Here is a 9,796-nt window from a genome sequence, read left to right on the forward strand (position 1 = left end):
CAACAATTAACCCACCTCCTCCTATAGGTCACTTCAGCCTGCGACATTTTTCCAGTTATTGTTTATACTACATCAATACTACACAAACCAACTAAGAGGTTTTCAAAAGGCTGAACATTTCCAAATAGCTCAAGAAAAAGGGTTTGAATGATATCATGTCTCATAGAATCCTAGAATTAGTTTTTGTTTTATCTCTGAATGAGACCCTCTGTCACACTTGGTGATTTTGTAATACAAAATAATATAATTTGATGTAATACATCAGTGAGTATTCTGATTGGACAAGAGACATCCCATGAGTGCTGACATGGAGTACAGCATAACTGGAACTTTTAAATGAAGCCATACAGTGAGGGGCACGTCCCAATTTAATAGTATAGTATTTTTAATAGGGTATGCATTTCAATACCAATTGGGCACTAGAGGGCATTAGATTTATATGTTTTTTTTAAATATATTTGCACAATACCCTCCAATTCTTAAAGTACCTGAAGCTATTGAACTGTGCTTGTTTTTACTTGCAACTGAGTGTATACCTTTATTACCTCATGCAATCAACAAACACGTTTACCTTCAATAGAGTATGTCTACTTATAAGTTACACTTTATTGATTAACTTTAAGAAAACTTCACTTCAACCACTTCAAATTCATAAAATGTAATGCAAGTTTTAGTTAAAATATGAAATTATACAACTCCTATTGGTCAGAATATGTCACTATACATAGATTAGATACTTCTTGTGTTTTTGCACTTGTCTTTCATTCTCCATCACATTCTGCAACTTAACTCCATAAAAGCACGGTGACAAAAGCCTCCACACCCACACACAAACACTCATATATGACCTCTGTGATGCCCCTGCCGGTGTGTTTACAGTAAACTGAACCAGTACCTAAGTGTACCCCACAAAGGACCCTTCAGCCTTTGTTTCGCAGCACACTCCCTGGAGACTCATCGGGGATGAAACAGAGATATGAGCAGCTAGAGTTACCTCTTAATGAAACGTATCAACACCACCGATCACAGCAGCACAGGCATGCCAATCGTGCTTCTCCACGACCGGACGAACTCTTTTGAGGGCGCAAAGGAAGAGAGTTGGCAACACAACAGAGGAGGCATTCAGCCACAGTTTTCAGTCCTGAGGATGGAGGTGTTTAAGAATGCAATGCAAATGTATGGTGTTTGTCTAATTATGAACATTTTATGTCATATTCCCCCCCAGTGTGGACATGAGTGTGTGATCGTGCCCGATGCAATGCGATATCCATAGTGTAAGGGGAAGCATTCTCTACTAGATATAAGCAGAGGATCTTTTTTTACTTGAGAGGATTTTTTACAATTTTTAGTGATTCAAATATTTCTCCTAGTGTGCTTCACTTGAAATGTATCTAAATATCTCTGTTTTGTGTTCAATGGTGGCTGCCACTTGTCTAAACCATCGCGCCACTCAGATGACTGAAAGCTATGAAAACTATTTTGCAGATGGGTTATAAAGGGGATTTACATATCTATATATATCTGCTTTTCAAGTTCTTCTCCCAGTGAAATTATCTCCCCTTGAAAACAGCACACACAGTTTGAGCTGACTTGTTTTAGCCAGTTGATTTGGGCTTCCTGCAGAACTTACACATAAAAGCAGGTTTTTAGACTTTCATCTAAAGCAGGTAATCCCTCATGAGCCCCATGTTAAGTTTGGATCCGTGACACCTCGGTCTAAGTTAAAAGAGATTAACTTCAACCACCTGTGTTGGTCCTTGTTAGTGAGAGTCTGTGCCCACAGCAAAGCTTGAGGCTCCTCGTCAAAGCTGCAACAGATCACTAAAATCCTTTAATCACACACACTTGGAAAACCAAAAAGGTCTTTGTTGCCTCACCTGAATCGTACAGTCACTTTGCTTTAGTTGCAAGACAGTGAACATGAAAAATATTTACACTACATGTTTTGCAGGGATGTTCATGAAGAGCGATTTAAATACTTTTGTTTGCTGATAACATCCTCATATTTTTGAGTAAACATGCATGAACATAAGCAACATATTAAAATTATTAAGCGCTTCTTTAGCAGAAGTTTACAAGGAACTACTACTAGGGAGAGTACTTGTAGAGGGCACAGTGTCCTGACAAGATATGTAACGATCATTATTCTGTATAATCATATATATCACACATACTAAAAACAAAAAACCACCTTGCTCATTTTGGCAGCGTTCGTGAAACTCTAGATAGCGAGATAAAGACAGGAATGTCAATGTTTATTATTGTAGCCGCTGAATCATCTGAAAAATCGTCTCCACCTTTTCTGATGCCAAAGTCTTCATGTTGTCTCGTGGTCTTAATAATATTCTGCATGATAAAGCTTCTTCAGGGAAATTCCCAAACAATGCTGAAATCACACAGCCTGTTGTGATGGGACAAAGAGTTATGGCGGCGCGATGCAGCTGTGAGACAAAAAACCACAAAGGAAAAAGAATGACAAAAATGCTTATTATTACCAACAACCAGGAGGTTTTGAAATGAATACAGTACCTTTAAGGCCCCTGAGGATCACACAACATTAGCTCCTTACAGAAACAATGCATTTTTACTGATTGTAGAAACGGAAAATGTAGAACAAAACATTTGTTCACACCAAGAGTTTGGCTTTGCAGGGTTATAGAACTTTTAACTCAGGGAGTGCCAATCCCATTCAGTTGTATTGTTGTGGTGCATATCAGAATAATGAAAATAAAAATGTAAAATCAAATGTACCTTCCACATCACAACCAGTGGCGATTCTAGAATCTGCCGGGGCCCTGGGCAAAAAAATCATTGGGGGCCCCTCAAACCAGCATTCATCGCCATTTTGTCTGCATGTTTCCCGGCATTTACTCATCTTCCTCTTTCTCTAAAATTCATGCAACACTTAGCAGGGCAACGGGAGGGAGTGCTGTCCAATGGGGCCCCCTTAGAGAGGTTTCCTACTGTCATTTCAAAATTTGCACATTTTGACACACTGCTGTGGTTTAAAGTTTGTAAGACCTAGGGGCCCCCCAACTGGCCTTAGGCCCCAAGAGGTTGCCTGCCTTGCCTACTGACAAACAACTCCTCTGATCAGAACGTGTACCTCTGCTTCTGGGATTTGTAGTTCTTCCATTGAAGAGTACCACAGCCCAATACATGGCAATCAATACGTCATAGGTCCGCAAGTATGTGCAATACTAATTCCTCTCATTGTTTTTATATTTAAGGTTAGTAAGATTTAGGCTCGAAATGGTGGTAAATCAGTTGTTATGTGACTTTATTACAACTATTCAGGTGATTGGTGATCACACCTACTCAATGCCTACCTTTACAGTACATTACTCAACCCTGAGCATACCAAAATGGACACTTTAAGTCATGCAGAAATGGGTTCTTTTGGATGATTATGGGTCCAACAATAGTGCAGTCATGTTTACCTGAGAAAGCTGCGTGTGTTTTTTTTTCTTCTGGATATTACTTCATCTGCAAGCTATTACATTTTTGAAGATCTATCCAGTGCAGTGTGAGAATTTCAGACACGGCTGGAATGCATCATTGACCAATCACTTCTGTTGGATGTTGTACAAGGTGCTGTGTGGTCTGACTGAGCATATTAGGCTTCATGAGGGGAGGAAAATGGCTCTGAAAGAATGACAGGTATGATAAACTTTTTCTCTAAATGTAGTCCAGTTGGAATGCACGTCTAAATAAAACACAGACGAGCATGTTGCCACAGGTGACAAATAAAATAAACTTGTTAAAAGTTTAACAAATATGAAGAGGTTGTTTCCAAACAGGGGAGTATGAAGTCATGGTTACTATCACAGGCGCCGCCACCAGAAATACCAGCGACTTTTTATAGTTGAAGAAGATGATTTCTCATCTTCTGTATCTTCTCAACTGTTAAATATGCACTGAGCTATAAAACAGGTCCTCCATGTGTGGTGCAGCTCTGAAACAATGCAGGGACCGTTAGATTCTTAACTTCCAGTAACCACTCTTATTCCAGTACAGATGCTGTTACCGCTCGTGCTTCTACTTTATTCATTATGCTGCTTCTTCGGTGATGAATCTGTTCTACTACTGCTCTTTCTCTAACTATCACGATCTTCTGCTCTCAGGGAAATGAATCAAAATGTGACCGGTACTACTCCTCCCAAACTCTGCTCAGAGAACGTATCGCTGGTGGAAGAAGTATTGAGATTTATCGCCATAGAAACAACATTTGTGAGATAAAACTACTTTAATATATTCATAGTTTCAAAAGTATAATTATTCTACAAAATGGTCCCAATCAGAGTGTCAGTATAATAATTTATTATTGTATATAAATACTGATATAATAATGAAAATGTTAGCAGCATTTTCATATCATGGACAAGCTAACTTTCTGTTCTGTGGGTAGTTAGAGGTTTTAATCTCATATCATGTATGTATGGTAAATGGATTGTAGCGCTTTTCTAGTCTTCTGAGAGACGACCGACTCTACCACTGATCCAAGGCCCCTACTAAAACAAATGACTTCATGAATCAAAGTGTGTGTATAATCTAGTATTATATGTAAATCAATGTAATTGGTAACAGTTTCACCTTCCTACTGCCAAAGAAGTTGTTTCAAGTCACATTTACACCCAACACCTCCAACTGCAGCCACTTCACAAATAAGCACTGGCTGTTTTTATTTTATTTTGAAACTCAGAAAACAGATTTTGATGTATTACCGATGCTCTATCTGTCTTTTTCCAGTATCACATGTCAAAATATCTTCCATGGAGAAGGGTATTTTTAATAATATGCCCCCTATTTCAATGTGAGCACCGACAGCAGCAGGTCAAAGTTGAAATATTTCAACTTTCATTGTAATTAATGATGTTTGTTTGTTATGTTCATGTTTTGACTGATCTATCTGCATGGTGGGCCAAATGCAAGTGTGTCATCTTATGGACTGAACCTATGACTGCTGGGAGTGTCAATGTATGAATGACAAATTGAACCGTTTGTTGTTACTGTAGGCACACTTGAGAAGACAGCAAGCTTTGAATTTAAAGGTTCACATAAGGGGAACAACCTGAGTACATACCACTCAGCCAACCTGTGTTCAGTGCCAGGACACACATGAAGAGGCTTTTCTTCACTCCAGTGCTAAACAGAACTCTTGACACCAGTCAGTGTGGGACTTTCCACCGTGTCTATAGCTTCACTCATTAATCAGCCCGAAAATGCAATGTCAAACCATATTTGTCACATCTTTATGATTCATTGCATTGAGATGGGGGGGGGGGGCGACTCTCCCCTGAAGCTGGGATTTCACCTGCAACCAACCATCTAAAAGCAATTTGTTGCTTTGTCATGTAGAGGTTGCACAGATAGAGACAGATTGCCCATGCATAGCGTTTAACAAGAAGTCAAACCAAGACTGTTTTCATACAGCCGTGATGTATGGTCCCGCTGATTAACCTCAGACTGTCTGCGATCACATTACAGAAGCTCCTGCTAACCCGTCACCTGTTAAACAGAGGAGACCAGACTACTGGAGTCCAGGATAATTTGACAAAGTTTTATGGAAAATGATGAATGAAAATATCTGTCAAATGTGACTGTTTATGCTTATTATTTCACTTTTTTTTTTTTTTTTCATTTGTATAATTGTACAAATTACTTTCATTATTCTTGTGTTATTAATATACTGCCACATGTTCTGTTTTTGGGGGGGTTGTTTTACTTTTATTACATTGCATATATACAGTAAATGTTAATGATATAAAAATATGTTTATAAAAAAATGAAAATGATGAATGACCGCAGTGGGAAAATAGCAGTGGCTCATGTCTTCTTGTTTCACTGAGGCATTTCTTCAGTTAAGCTATTTTAAAGGTTAAGAGGATAAATTAAATAATGTTGATAGTACATTTGTTTAAAGACAAGTGGAGGCCATTATGAAAATGATGCTGTCTGTGATTTTTGTCGGCCAGGGTAGTTTCTCCATTACCAAATTCTCTGAAAGATTATTCTCTAATCAACTGGACTCTACACGAACACACAGATTTCTACCAAAGTCAAAGCTTTTTTTGTAAGTTTAAAAGAAGATCTTACCCACCAAAAAGTTTTTAAGTGCTAAACTATTATGCTTTAATACAAATACACAAGATTTGGACTGTTCAGTTCTCTCACGAGATTGGAAGCCATTGGCGCATGTTTGCCAGACAAATTACATAGTAATCTACAATCTCACCTGCATTGCACTTTCATGAATTACATACAGCAACACAAAAACAAACATGGATTCTCTGCTGCAAGGGAACACAAAGTTTCCAAACATTCACCCAATTCATCCCAATAAGAAACTATGGTATAGTGCACAAAAAACTTGCAGTAAAAACAAACGTTTGTTCACTGCAAAGGTCTGTAATTCTTAAGTAAACATGTTCTTGAAACCTTAATCCAAATAAAGCATTAGCAATTTATTTATTGAATAAGTGTCATTTTGTGTCCAGTTCTCAAAAATCATCCTGAAATGTTAGCACTGTGGAAATGAAGGGGTTTCACAGCTTGTGTTTAAACCTTCATGAAGATTAATTCTATATATAAGAGACGTGTGAGATTGTTGCTTGATGGTAGCTTGTCTTACCACCTTTGATAGAAAAAAAAATGGTGATTATATGGCTGAGATGTCATGAAAATGTTCACATTTTGATCAACTTGAAAGTTCAGTTTCTGCACATCACAATGCATTTTACTCTGCACTATATGCAACTTACTGTATCCTCCTCCTATCTTGAGAATGCATGTTGAAATACTTTCTCACAGATACTCAGGCATAAATATAAGCATAACCATAACAATGTTTTATAAGTATCACTTGACAGTGTCAGAAAAGCTTTGCAGATGTGCGTCTGTGTCAACTCCCGCTGTCTGGGAGGGAGAGTATTGAAGCAATGACTTCACAGTTTGGTGACCCTTTGTTTTGAATGTGGTCCTCAGGCTGTGTCTTTTTTTTTTCCCACAGATCTTCTCAAACTCATAAATGTCTGGTTCACATTTAAGATTGCCCCCACATGAGAAAAAGGCGATTAAACTTGGTGACTTGCACCAAATAAAGACAGATATTCAGTTGCTTCCAAAGTGTTTAAGTCTGGGTATTTTATCAGATTTTTATGGTTGACTGAAGAAGGGACAAAACAAGTGGAATGTTTTTAAAGTGCCAAGTGGTAATAAAAAGGTCTTAAACAGAGCGTATCCTGTATATGATAATAATATGTGTCTGTCATCAGCTCCAGTAGAGTGGTGGTGCTGACTGTCCATTGGCAATGAAGCTGCATGCAATTCATTGACATAGCAATCGAATGCTTTGTCTCTCAATAGTTGGATAGTTGCTTCATCCAATGACTTGTGGACAATTGCCAGTTTCAGCTTATAGGGAGGGTGATGTAATGTTTATACAATATAGGACAATTTCACTTCCCTGTCAAAGCACTAACTCACCTGAGTTTATTCAACCCCCAAAAGATTCCTCCAATGCTGCAGAGGTGGAGAGACAACGGTAAGTCTGTGGGTGGTGGGCAGGGCAGTCCACCCAGCTGAGGCCTTGATTTAAAGAAGTATGTTAACCACTCCAACAAGTCATGCTTGAATTGAACCCAGTTAATTAACTCAGCTGAACTGAACAAGCTCTGCCTGCAATCAGAGGTGGGCAGAGAAATAAAAATAATACCAAATACTGAGATCAAAACATAGAGTGTATGTACGACATTATGGTTTCTGAGTAAGCCACTTCAGTCAGTAATAAAGTCAGTTATTGTGTTTGTCTCGTTCTCTCTTTCTGAAATCCTTTCACGGTCAGTAGATTGCTGCTCAACACCAGTCTGGTTCTGCTCCAGGTTTCTGCCTGATAAGGAAGTATTACCTTGCCGCATTTGCTTTGCTAGATGTTGCAAAGTGTATTTTACTTGACCTGCTCTTCTTGTTGTGCCTGCAGATAACATTTGTTATGAATCAGCTCTGTAACAAACAAAAAGATTTTTTGAAATAAATGTTCAACACGCTCAGCAGCTTGAGTATTTCTTGGATACTTTATTTTTATAACAAATGTTGCATTTAAAATATTACCAACTCTTTTTAATAGCTTTAATAGAAGCAACATATAAGGAAAGTACATAAAATACAAAGTGTAGAAAAAAGAAAAGGCAATCGACTAACTTCAAACAACATAAATACTGCCCTAATGATTCAGTGGGACAGGAAGTCCATGGCAAAAAATGAATAAGGGAAAAATAGAGTCCAGAGTTGGATGAACAGCCATTGGTCAGCATGGTGCAGGACATACTTCTGTACTTGCCTTATATCTAACTATGGTTTATGTTCTATCTGTACCAAAACTTCTTCGAAGGGATCAATCAATCAATCTTTGCTTGTATTGCACTGTTTCATAACAAATGTTATATGAAGACACTTTACACAAAGAGCTGCTTTAGACTGCACTCAGATCCAACATAAATCCATCATGAGCACTTTGCAACAATTAGCAAAGTTACACTGGCAAAGAAAAACATCCTTTTAACAGGTAGAAACTCAGAGCAAAACCAGACTCATGTTGAACAGCCATCTGCAGAAACATTGTTGAGGTTGTGAGGTGATAACAGAGAGATGAAACAATACTGAATAAAATAAATTTAGGCCGATAGCTACAATGCCAGTAATAACACGCGTAGTATTATCAGTAACAGCTACGTATGATAATAGACTGATCAGTCTAATACATTAGCAACTGCTACGATGATGAAATGGGGAGGACTGATTATGATGGAAGTCTGAAAATAGATGTAATAGTTTGAGTCTGGGGGGTCCACAGCCGCAGGCTGTCCACACCAACGACCCAGAGGAACCTACGAGACAAGAGAGCCCAGGAGCTCCCAGAAAGATATATGGTTTTAACTTAAATAGTACATGAAGATTTACAGATAATGACATGCACTAATATGATGTGAAGCTAATAAGATTGACTTTAACAGAATGAATGCCAATGCAGTGCCAAAAAAATAAAAAATAAACATTTTAGAGTCAAAACCCTAAGTTCAGTAGTTATATTAACATGTTTAAGGAGTACAAAAGGTACCTGTAATAAATGATCAATGCTACCAGATACATATAGTTGCAACCTGGGCTTCAAAAAAGTTGGGTCCCCATGATGTTGTTTTGTAACCAGGTGCCCACAATAATCATAAAACAAATATACATCTCCCTCTGAAACTATAGCAAACATAAAGGTAACTATCATGTTTAATCAAGATTAAATTGATGTTCTTGTATACTTTCCAGCTTCACTCTTAAGCTCAAATAAAGCTGAGTCCCCACGATGTGGTTGTGTGACTGGGTCCCCACATTGTTCTTAAAACAGGTATACTCCTCTTGTGTGTATGAAAGAGTATTAAAGGTGTCTATTAGGACTGACCACGAGATTTGATTTAAGCTTGCTGGCTTAGTTTTATGAAGACTTTAATGAAGTTGAGTCCTCGTAGATGTCTTTGTGCAACCAGGTCCCCTTAATGTCTGTAAAATAGGTATTTATGAATACTGAGGACAACAACAACTTTTTGTGAGATGTGCTTTAATAGGGTCCTTCATACTGAGCCAATAGTGAAGCTTAGCTGATGCTAAAAATGTAAAATCTGATTTACATTTCTTTGTTGAGTTGTCATGGTGGTCCAGTCAAATACATTTAATTTGCATGGTAATGTATTCATTCAGGGTTTTTAACTTGTTCCATGTCATCACTATAAATGTACCTGCATTAGGA

Source organism: Labrus bergylta, chromosome 9 (genome assembly GCF_963930695.1).
Source record: "Labrus bergylta chromosome 9, fLabBer1.1, whole genome shotgun sequence".
Taxonomy (NCBI): domain Eukaryota; kingdom Metazoa; phylum Chordata; class Actinopteri; order Labriformes; family Labridae; genus Labrus; species Labrus bergylta.